The 11,560-nt window shown below is 42.9% G+C and overlaps 1 long non-coding RNA gene across 1 annotated transcript in view; it reads left to right on the plus strand.

Annotated features, from left to right (window-relative positions):
* The window catches only part of LOC143936027 (uncharacterized), a 77,416-nt gene extending 66,387 nt beyond the window's left edge, over positions 1–11,029 (plus strand). The window contains exon 4 of the long non-coding RNA XR_013263604.1: positions 7,256–11,029. This is a non-coding gene — a long non-coding RNA (uncharacterized LOC143936027). The remainder of the gene's footprint in view (positions 1–7,255) is intronic.
* Positions 11,030–11,560: the final 531 nt, after the last annotated feature.

Below are 11,560 nucleotides of genomic sequence, written 5' to 3' on the forward strand. Positions count from 1 at the left end.
GCGATGACAGCACGCCGCTGGAGGAATTCACTTTACAGGTAAGTCTGTCATAATGTGCTAGTATGTGGTGCAAACCTGCAGGGGAACAATTTTTTTTTCAAGAGTTATTTACTGCTTTAGAAATAAAGTAAGCAGCTTATGCTGCAAAACTCAACTTAAGTCTGGCACTGTACCCCACAGAATGTCCTCTCCTCCCGCAGCTGCTGCTAATCTTCTGGATGAATGATGGCCAGCATCATTCCATTTATGTCCTTTGATCCAAGTATATAATAGCTAATAGCTTATGTCAAACACATTATGGTTTCCTGCACTATACACTAGCATGCAGTAAACTTTTTTTTTGAAGTTACATTGTGGTAAAAGAATCTGATAAGAATGAGTCAGGTTTGAGCAGTGCAGTTCGTGCAGGACGACCAAAGCTGATCGACATTAAAATACAATGTAAATAGTGAAAATGACTCGCGCAGCATCCCGTTTGTTCATTGGAAGCCAAGGGTTATGGAAAAGGGTACTTTATCCACTTAGCGATGGTCTGTCCGCAATGTACTGCAGACGAGCAGCTGCCGTAGAAAAAGCGATTTACTGGTATGCCGCTGCCTACTTCCAGGTTTAGGGCGTGCACATGCAAGCCCCCTGCCCAGCTTCCACTGTGATTGCACACAGATGGAGCCTATCAGCAAGTCCCAGCCAATGATTCACGGTTGGGACATGCTGATCAGCTGTGTACATTCACAGCCCAGAGCTCTGTGTTGTCAGTTCAACACACAGCTCTGTACACAGGGAGCAATCTCTGTGTTTCTCATTCCTGGTGATATCAGTGGCAGTAAGTCAGTTCTCCCCAGTGTCAGTCAATGTCAGATTGTCCACCGTGCTATCACAGTCCCATTATAAGTCGTTGATTGCCGTCAAAAGTAGCATAAAAAAAGAAAAAAACTCCAGTATATATCCCATAGTTCAGTGATGGCGAAGCTTGGCACCCTAGATGTTCTGGGAACTACGTTTCCCATGATGCTCATGCACTCTGCAGTGTAGTTGAGCATCATGGGAAATGTAGTTCCAAAACATATGGGGTGTCAAGGATCACTGCCATAGTTTGTAGGCACTAACTTCCACGCAAACTAATCAATATACACTTATGGGGATTTTTTTTCCCCAGTGCACAGTCATGTTGGAACAGGAAGGAGCCATCTCCAAACCGTTTCCACAAAGTTGGGAGCATGAAATTGTCCAAAATGTCTTGGTATGCTGATTCCCTTCACTGGAACTAAGAAGCCAAGCCCAACCCCTGAAAAACAACCCAACATCATAATTCCCTCTCCAGCAAATGATTGGGACCAGTGCACAAAGCAAGGTCCATAAAGAAATGGATTGGGGAGGAGGAACAAGTTTGGGGTGGAGGAACATGACTGGCCTTCACAGAGTCCTGAACTCAACCCAATGGAACACCTTTGGGATGAATTAGAGCGGAGACTGCAAGCCAGGCCTTCTCGTCCAGCAATAGTACCTGACCTCACAACACGTGCTTCTGGAAGAATGGTCAAACATTCCCATAGACACTCCTAAACCTTGTGAACAGCCTTCCCAGAAGAGTTGAAGCTGTTATAGATGCAAAGGGTGGGCCAACTCAATATTGAACCCTATGGACTAAGACGGGGATGCCATTAAAGTCAATGTGCGTGTAAAGGCAGGTGTCACAATACATTTGGAAATATAGTGTGTATATATATATATATATATATATATATATATATATATATATATATATATATATACACACACTGAATATCACTGTAGTAGGGCATACGACTTAATGGTGGTCCTTCAGAGTAATCAAAGCAGTGGAATGGCTCCGTGTTTATTTCTCTATCACAGATGCATGTTATACTGGAGTCCAGGACCAATGCAGCAATTTAGGGCTAATAGCGGCTGCAGTTATTGTATCTAGAGTAATTCCGTGCTGCACTTGGAGGTTTTAAGATTTAAGATATGATGTCTTACACTTTGGCTCAGTAGGAGACTGTCATAATACACTGATCTGAACGAGAAGAGTAATAAAAACAGCAATTTGCAAAAACACTTTAATTCTGTCCTGAGTAATGAGGATAGCTGTTGTAACATATGTCCCCAAACAGCTTCATCTCTCAAGATGGGATTAGCAGGGCCCGGACGCGAGGTGCAAACAGCGTTGAAATACGCGCTCCGGCGTTCAGAGCAAATACATCTTACTCCACCAGTTTATCTACATCACCATTTGCTCCAATTATAACTAATTGGACTCATATTGCATTTTCATGGTGTCTCATCTTCTATTGATTGTAAGGGGGAGGCTGGGGTTTTGCCATAGAAAGCAGTATTTAGAAGCCGGAGCTGTGTAAAAATGCTGAGCGCACTACACTGCATGGGATTATGTAGTCAGCAGATGTTTTAAAACCCACTTAATTGTTCGCGTGTTTAAAAAAAAAAAAAACACACAATTTGTTAAAAGATAAACCTTTTGTTTGTAGTGTTTAAGGCAAAACTGTGTGCAAGAATAACATATTAGTGTGTTTTAGTTGAAAACCACATGTAAGTGCACAAATACAGTCTACATAGTTCTTATAAATATATATATATATATATATATATATATATATATATGTAAAATATATACCGGTATATATATGTAGTATATATATATATGTGTAGTATGTATATAAGTAGTGTTATAAGGATGAACAACCTGGCAGCTTTTATGTCTTTCCAAGACTCCAGTTGTGAGATTTTCCTTCAGTATTTTGTGTCTCCCATAAGACCACTATATAAGTGGCACAATCTTGTATCTTAATTCACTGATTATTTATTTATTCTGCAATACGAAGAATCCGATTGTCAGCAGGGTGTGATGCCATCAGGTCTTTGCACTTGCATGTGCTGTATGATCACTGATCTGCTTCCCTATTAATGGGAACGACTTCACCAGTTTCCAAATGATGCCCTCGGAGCCTGTGGTGCCACGTTTTGGTGTGCAGACTTTCTACCACCCTTTACTGACTTCCACGGGGATGGATTTCCTAATGCCTGAATGAAATGCAAGGATGGAAACGTCCTGAGATCCCTCTTCCCTTCATGACTTTGTGAATGACAACAACTTGGGCTGTCCTCAGGACTGCCTTATCTATCATTTAAAACAGTTTTTCCCAAAGAAGGAGAGGTAGAGGAGGGTGTTCAATACTGGAAGTGGAGACCCTTTGCCAGTTTACAAATGAAGGGGGTGAATGTATAAATATTAAACGAGAAAAGGGGGTTTGGGACTTTATATGAAGCAGGAACCAAAGGGGTACCTGCCTCCATCCCTGTCATTGGTTTGTAAAGGGAGAGGGAGAGGTGGGCTTTATAATGCCGCGTACACACGAGCGGACTATATGGCATACTTAGTTCGTCATACAATCCGACGGACAGTCCGTCGTACTTTCCACTGAACGGACTTGACCACACACGGATGCACAAACAGTCTGTCGAAAGCTTGCGCGATGACGTGTACAGCACGTACGACGGGACTAGAAATAGGAAGTCCAATACACAGCAAAGCACCCTTCCGCCGTGTAAATCCTTTCTGGGCATGCGCCATCCTTAGTCCGTCGAACTAGCATACTGACGACCGTATTGTCCGCTGAAACCAAAGTACGACGGACAGAATTTCTAAAAAACTGAAATACTTAGTACGCCAGACTGCACGCTGAAAAAGTCAGCTGAAGCCCACACACGAGCAGATTGTCCGCTGAAATGTGTTTCGACGGACTAAGTACGCCATACAGCCCGCCCGTGTGTACGCGGCATTAGAAGCACACAGCAACAAACAAAGAAGTCAAGTGACTGGGAAGTTATGTTTATTTGTTTTGTATAATCTCTTATAAGACATTTTGGGCATAAAACCTCTAAACAATACATTTTTTGATTACTTAAAGCGGTAGTAAACCCGCACATAAAAAAAAAAGGGAAAAAAAACCCTAGCTCATTATCAAATACCTCAGAACGAAGCCCCCATATCGGTGCCCGGTCCACGCCGAGGGAGCTGACATCTTGCCCTTGGCGTGTCTTCCGGGTTCGCAGCTCCGGCGCTGTGAGTACCCGGAGCCGCGATGACCTCACTTCCACGCACGCGCGCAGGAGTTTTAATTCCTGGCAAAGTCCGGCAACACTGCCAGACCTTTAGCTGGGGCATTCAGAGCGCATGCGCCGCTGACATCAGCAGCTGCATGCATAGGGAAATATCTCCTAAACCTGTACTTATTATAGGCTTACCTGTAGGTAAAAGTATAAAATTTGAGTATACAACCGCTTTAAAACATAAATGACATAATAAACCACAATCAAATAGACATTCATATATCATATAAGCATAAATGGCAGCTGATACATCTGTATACCTGGTCATAATACAATTGGAGCCTAAGTGGCCAGAATGACCTTCCTGGATTCCTCTCAAAACAGAACAGGGAGGTTACAAAAAAAGGGAGTGTAAAATAGCAAAGTTGCTGTGATGAATTGTTCTAGGTATAGGTTAGATCATATGAAATCTTGATAATCCATAATTGAAATGTTAGTAAAAATTAATGGCTCAACGCGTTTCGCCGCCTTATAGCCACTCATCAGGAGAGAAAACCATGGAATGAATCTAGAAATAGAAAACATACATATCTTGATGGTCTCAAAGATTATATTATAAAAATAAGAATGGAAAAATAAAATTAAAAATAAAATAAAATTTCTAAAGGGTTTTGTGTCCAACTCACATCTGCATCTGCGCACCAGTAGCGTGGCATCGAGGTTCGCCAATACACTGCAAAGGATCGCCTCCAGGTGCCGCAGTGGCTTGCGAGGGCGATGACAACTGCCACAGAAAAATCCAAAGCGGGCAGGTACGGGTGAATGACCCCGATGTAAGGTGAAAGTGATAACCCCAATAGGGGACCTATGTGAGAAAAATTGTATATATAGTATATACATATGTATATAAAGTGTATAGGGTGTGTGTAAAATGACAAAATAATGAAAATGAAGTGCACGAGAGTAAATGCGTGAGAAGAAAAAAAAGGGCGGGGGGGGGGGGGGGAGGTGAGAATAGAGGAACATTTTCTATTATAGTCTATTATGACCGTGTATACAGATGTATCAGCTGGCATTTAAGCTTATATTCTATATGAATGCCGATTTGATTGTGGTTTATTATGTAATTATTTATGTTTTAAGTAATCAAAAAATGTATTGTTTAGAGATTTTATGCCCAAAATGTCTTATAAGAGATTATACAACTGGGCACCGATACGGGGGCTTCATTCTGAGGTATCTGATAATGAGCTAGGGGTTTGTTTGTTTTTCCGTTTTTTTTTTTTATGTGCGGGTTTACTACCGCTTTAAGTAATCAAAAAATGTATTGTTTAGAGGTTTTATGCCCTAGATTTTACAATACAAATAAACATAACTTCCCAGTCACTTGACTTCTTTGTTTGCTGCTATGTGCTTCATATAAAGCCCACTTCTCCCTCTCCCTTTACAATGTTTAAATATATTTTGTCATTAAAGTACCCATCCACAGACCTGTGTTAATTATCAAAGTCAGCACATGCAGATGTTACCTTTCGGGCCCTTCGCATGGCTGGACTGATCAGGTCTACCTGTCAGTTTTTCAGGCAGACTCGATCGGGCCCTCTATGGAGCAGCCTCATTTGCCTTTCCAAGCCTTCCTATTAGTCTTTCAATAAGATAGATGACTTTAGTGACCAACAAGGACACTTAGGAAGCTGGAAGGGACAGGGCCAAGCCTTACTTTTTTTGCACAAAGCACATAAACACTTCCAGTGCATAGTTCTGCCTCAGAGTCTACTTGTACAGTGGATCATCAAAAGCAGTGGAATAACACCCTTGAACGATGCTTCGTCCATGCACCCCTCCTCAGATCAGGAAATCTAACAAACGACTCCAAAAGAGCACACAGGACGGTGCACACGCCTAATGCATTATAGAAGGTTTATTGTATAAAACAAAGTAAAGCCAAGTGGATATTCACAAAAATAAATGCATACAGGCGTTGTATGACACTAAACCTTAACCCAGTGTGGGAACAGCGTGGTCAAACGCTTAGGGTTGCCACCTGTCCAGGATTCACCTGGACAGTCCAGGATTCACCTGGACAGTCCAGGTTTTGAATCATGTGTTCGGGTTTCAGGCGGACTGAAACCCGGACACATTATTAAGACCAGGCTGTGACTCCCCAAGTAACCAGGATAGTCACACACAAATCTGTTGCCACCCAGGAGCTATAGGCGGCTGTCTGGGGGCAGGTTCGAGGGGCAGACAAATGATGTCAGCAAGAGCAATTTGGCCACACCCACTGTTTGCTGTGGCACACTATGCACACCGCATTACCACTCTCCTTGAGGGCACCCAAAGGTGTCCCAGGCTGCTAAAATGTTCAGGGTTGGCTTGAAGAAAAGGTGGCAACCCTACAAACGCTGCGTTTGCAAGCTGGTAGGTTTTTGGGGGACATCCTTGTCTTCAGAGCTAAACCCACCAACACAACCACTGCCATATATATGCACAATGCAGTTGGTGTATGCTGCAGATGCTGCAATAATCAGATACACAGAGGAACTGTATATTGAAATTTCTAAGGAGTTTATATATAGTCACAGCATACATGTTTATTTTAAAACATCAGCATAGTAATACAGGCAATAGTTATTTTTGACAATCTTGTAAGCCTACCTGAAAAATCTCTTTTCATGAAGTGAGTACTACCTGTCTGCTGGTCTTCTCTTTCAGCAATTTCCCTGCATGCTTTGCATATTCTTCTCTGCTGTTTATATTTGACTTCTAAGGACTACATATCCCATGGTACCTTGCTGCCTACAGGCATTGATTCCTGTACTGACTCCACCTCCTGAAACTATTCCTCTCAGCACCTCTGTAGTTCAGAAGACAGGCTCTGAGAAATGTGTGACACAGCATTGCCTACTCACAGGGAATAATACTGAATACATGTTATAAAATTCAGATTAATAGGAGTAGGCTGCAAATAACTGAAATGCAATGTGCAAATTAGTATATGATTTTACATTTTCACTATAGCTACACTTTAACATATGTGGCCCGAGTTGAGTTACGAATTGTGTCTGTTACAATACAGTTTTATGTGCTGTTGTATGTGACAAGTGTATTGATGTGGCTGCTGTATAATAGCTTATAAAGGAAAAAAGTTTTTATTTCTCTCTGATAGGAAGTGACTTGCACATCACCAATCTTCCCACGCCTAAATGCTTTGCTGAAGCTGGTAAAATGGAACCAGATCAACTGTTGGATGGATTTGGTCCCCTTCAACCAGCTGCAGCTGTGCATTGATCACGCAAACGCCTGTGCCAGCCGGAGGACGAGGAGGATTCGTCACCAAGAACCCAAAAGACAAACGGCCACCGGGGCCACTGTCGATAGGCCGAACGATAACAAGTGACGTCTCAGGACAATTCATCAGCCGCCTCTGCTCTGATCTGGAGGGCAGTGCTTGATCCATTAAGTGCTTACTAGTCAATTCTGTATAAGTGAGGCTTTAGACGATTAATAATCTCAATATTCTCTTTGCATTGATCTCAGCACTGGGAGTCAGGGAAATGGAGAGTGTTAGAGAAAATATGTTATCATTGTACTGGCTGCAGCAAAGTGCATCGTATAAGCCTCTTAATAATAAACAAGTGTTAAACTGGTGATATTCCACGGTCAGGGCCTGAGACTGGGATCACATGTGATTTAATGTCATTTAAGATGTAAGATGATGATCTTGTCATTCTATCCCTAACATGTCACCAAAGATAATATATAAATGCAATGGGGTTCATTCACTAAGGGCAAATAGACAATGCACTTTGCAAGTTCAGTTGCTCCACAGCTTAGTAAACAAGGTGATGTTTCACTTCTCAAAGAATACGCAATCATATACAAGGGGAAAAAAAAAACAGCATTTGCTTGTACGTGATTGGATGAGGAAAGTCAGCAGAGCTTCTCCTCATTTACTAAGCTCTGGCGCCATTGCACGGGCTATTTGCCTTTAGAAAATCAACCCCTGTATATCCTCTTCACATTCCTCTGTATATCCTCTTCACATTTATGTTCTTGAAGGGAAGATAAATTACCCCCCCCCCCCCACCTCTTCCCACCCTCAGGGTTAGTCTGAAGTCTTCTCAAGAACACTGAACCTCTATTAAGGCTGGGTTCACACTACTGCAGCTAGGAGACCCGGATGTGATTCGCACGGCACTGCAGTGCAAATCACATCCGATCTGTCTGTGCGATGCGAGTTCAGCCATACAGATAGTATGACTGAATTCGCATCGCACCCGCCCCAAACTCGCACAGGACCCTTTTTTTGGTCCGCAGCAGAATCGGATCGCATGGGTGTTCACACTACGTGATCCGATTCCTGTCCCAGTTTGCAGATCGCACTGCGATATGCGAACTGATCTGGGGGTGTCATTAACATTTCACTGACACTCCCAGCAGTTTGCATAGGGCAGTGTGAACTGCCGCCTGGAGGTATGCGATGCGGGAACCCGCCGCGGATTTGCGGCGTTCCCGCATCGCTTCAGTGTGAACCCAGCCTAATACAAGGGGATTTCTTGTGCCACAACCTATTTTGTACACACTACACATGTGAAGGCAATAGTAATGAAAATAAGATTTTCAGGATACATTTGTAAGATCTGAGCATGACCTTATTAACATGCAGGTGATGACTGGAAATGTGGAAATTCTGTATAAAATTGTATTCTATTTTGTTTTCTTTGCATATGTATTGCACACTCCACTCATTGTGCACACGGCACCAATAATGTTTCCACTACATGTTTGCATTCTTTCAAGTCCTTTTTAGAATTAGCCTGCCTATGTTACGCCCCTTATTATCATAAAAAAACAACTGTAATATTAATGTGATACCTACCTAATCATGTGTATAAAAAAACTTCAATTGTGTCAAATAAACAGAACAGTGATTTGGAAAGATGCTGAGTATCTTTTGTGTCTGTTCCCTACTGCAGTAGTTATTCATTTGGAACCACTAATCAATATGAGGATAGGGTTTGCCTATCTATAACATTTCCAGAACACTTGATAAAGCTAAAATACCCCATATCGACATTCCAAGAAATCTTACAATCTCCAGACAGGAACAGGAAGTGAAGGGAAATCTCCCCAATTGGGGAAAGCAAGGCAAAACAATAGTTGAAAGAGGTTAAAACCCTCCCTTACTCTATCCAAAATGAAAAGGTTTTGACTTTATTTCTATTTTAATGTTAAACATCAAAGCACTGAGGAGAACCTATGAAAACTGAAACATTTGCATGGCAACCAATAAGTTCTATTTTGAGCTTGTTCAGTTAAGCTTTGAAAATGAGAGATGATGCGTTTTGATATTTAACATTAAGTAGAACTAAAGGAAAACCATTTTTTTTTAAACTTTGAATAGAGTAATGGAGGGCTATAACCCCTGTCAATTACCTTTTTGCCATCTGTGTCCCTTTGGGGATATTTCCCTTCATTTCCTGTCCCATAGCCAAAATAGAAAGTAAAATGAAATCTCTCCAAAGTGATGGATTCCCTTGTTGTCACCAGAACTATATTTGGAAGATTTCCCCTCTATTCCTGTTCTTGTAACAAACCAAAATGTGGGATTAGCATTCACTTTCACTCTTGAAAATGACAACAAAAAGGACACATAAAGGTTGATTTACTAAAGGAATAGAGATGGTTCACTTTCACTCTTACATGTGCCCCTTAAATTGAGCAGCCTCAAGTGATGCACAGAGATGACAAATCCTTCTACATATGTTGTATCGGTTTATCTGCAGATTTCTCCTCTCTATAGCCATCTAGGGCCCCTTTCAAGTGGGTGGACTGATTTGGTCCACCTGTCAGTTTTTCAGGCGGACCCGATCGGACCACCCACTATGCTCTATGGAGCGGCAGATGTCAACGGACTTGTGACCGTTGACACCTGCTGACATCCGATCTGATTAAGTCTGCTAAAAACAGACAGATGGTGGATCGGGTGACAGGCCAATGGAAACGGACAGGTGGTCTCTTTCCATCCGATCGCCCATAGAGGAAAGCAGGCTGTATCCGCTGATGCAGAGTAAAAACAGGCCTGTCATCTTCCTGGGACCAGCAGAGAGATCCCCAGCTGAGCAGGCAAATCTGGCAGACTCTGACAGTGTGAAAGGGGCCTAAACACATAGCACAAGGCTATTTCCCAGCTCAAGGAGGTAGAGGGCAGGGATCTGATGTCACACTGCACATCACAGAGCAGAGAGCTGAGTGTAATCTGAGACCTGAGTGGAAGGAATAGACAAACTCTCCTCTATATAGTCTCTTAGGGAAACATGCACAGCTGAGGGTGTCAATCATCTTCTGTGTGCTGGTGGGAAGGGGGCTGTCTCCTGAGATTCTGTGTTGTTGGAATAACCTGTCAGAAGTGATTAATACAGATAGAAGAGAGAGGAGCCTCTGTTTTTCTTTTTCATTTCTCTTTCACGTGACTGGGTCTTCTCAGTGAATACATCTTTACCTTAGGCTACTTTCACACTGGGGCGGTGGTGCGTTAGCAGAAAAGCGCAGTTCGTTTTAGCGGTGCTTTACCGTCATTTTAGCGGCGGCTTTTCGACATATAGAGGGGCATTTTAACCCCCACTAGTGGCCAAAGAATGGGTTAAAAGCACCTGTGTTGCGGGGATTCCGAAGCACTTTTCAGGCGCTTCGGCAACACTGCTCACTCATTTCAATGGCCATTGTTTTGGAAGCGGTGTATACACCGCCCCAAAGATGCGGCTTTCAGGACCTTTTTTCCCGTCCTGCAAGCGCACCGTCCTAGTGTGAAAGAACTCAGGCTTTCACACCGGGGAGACATGAGAGGCCCTTTTCAGGTGCTTTACAGGCCTGAACGCCTGAAAAGCGCCCCAGTGTGAAAGTGGTCTTAATCAGTTTGCTGAGTTAACATTTTCAGTTCCTTTAGGGCCGGTTCACACTGCAGGCGCGGCGAGGCGTCTCCGACTTGCCTTGCCGCGACTTGCGGCGACCTCAGCGGCGACTTGCAGAGGACTTCTGTATAGAAGTCAATGCAAGTCGCCCCCGAAGTCGCCCAGAAGTAGTACAGGAACCTTTTTTCTGAGTCGGAGCGACTCGAGTCGCTCCTCTCAGAACGGTTCCATTGTACAGAACGGGGGCGACTTGCGGGAGCGAGGCGAGGCCTCGCATCGCCCGCTGTGTGAACCGGCCCTTAGTAAATCAACCCCAGTGTGTGTGTGTGTGACTCTCTCTACAGGGCACAGAGAGCAATAAAAAACCTTAAAGGTGTTCTAATCCCTCTCTTCTCTATCCAAAACTAATAAAAATGCCTTTAGTTATACTTTAATACAGATAATTAATAATTTTAATAATTTTAATAATTTTAATAATTTTAGCTTTGGTGGGATGGGGCAAGGTGCCCAGAATGCCACTTTGATCAAGAATGCTGTATAAGGTACCAATTGATGTCCAA

This window comes from Lithobates pipiens, unplaced genomic scaffold (assembly GCF_037356315.1).
Source record: "Lithobates pipiens isolate NorthernLeopardFrog02 unplaced genomic scaffold, aLitPip1_a1.2 Scaffold_28, whole genome shotgun sequence".
Classification (NCBI taxonomy): domain Eukaryota; kingdom Metazoa; phylum Chordata; class Amphibia; order Anura; family Ranidae; genus Lithobates; species Lithobates pipiens.